Raw genomic sequence first — 847 nt, 5'->3', positions numbered from 1 at the left:
CTGTTTATTTTTACATAAATCTGTTATACCTGAAAATTAATACACGAGCTCTGAAAAATTATGCAATTCCCAGACAGCAATATGTAAAAACACTGAATATCCAAAGGTCTCTTACGAACAATCCAAACAAAACTGGGTGATTATTTTACTTGATATATACAAAAAGAAACTTTTACATTGGTATTATTCAGAGATTATGATCAAGAACTAATAGAAATATATCTGATCAAAATAATACACTCTATACAAAAATAAACATGCTTTTTAAAAAGTTACAATAATACAAAAATAATTAACACTAAAATTAAATTACTTAAAATATTAAATCTAAACAAAACCTTAGACTAAGACAATGGAAAATATAAAATCACTTGTTTCACTGGATATTAGATATTGATAATTAATGACAACAGTTAAAACTTTAAGATTCTAATGATCAAACACTAAATGAAATTTACATAGATGTAACTCTCATATTACGTCTATTTGGATCTTACAATATTTCCGAGAAGGTAATCCAAAATTAATACACTTCACTGTTTAACTTAAATCTCACAGGGCTAGTTACAAAAATTCATGGAAAAAAAGTACTTACATTAGCACACTATTTATGAATTAACCTTCAATAATCACACTATAGAGGATATAAGTTGGAAAAAAAACATTTTTAAATTTAATAGGAGAGAGGTCGTTGAATATTTCAATGGGAAAGGAAGAATCTCTTCTGCTGCTTACGATTTCCTAGGGGCAAATATATTGACCTAATAATTCTAGATAATTGTACGAATCATTCTTGTTGCTTTGGGGCAAGACTCTAGCACCGAGGTAGCCAACGTAGTATATTGAA

This window comes from Palaemon carinicauda, chromosome 2, assembly GCF_036898095.1.
Source record: "Palaemon carinicauda isolate YSFRI2023 chromosome 2, ASM3689809v2, whole genome shotgun sequence".
NCBI lineage: Eukaryota > Metazoa > Arthropoda > Malacostraca > Decapoda > Palaemonidae > Palaemon > Palaemon carinicauda.
Note: the sequence above shows the minus strand (reverse complement) of the source record.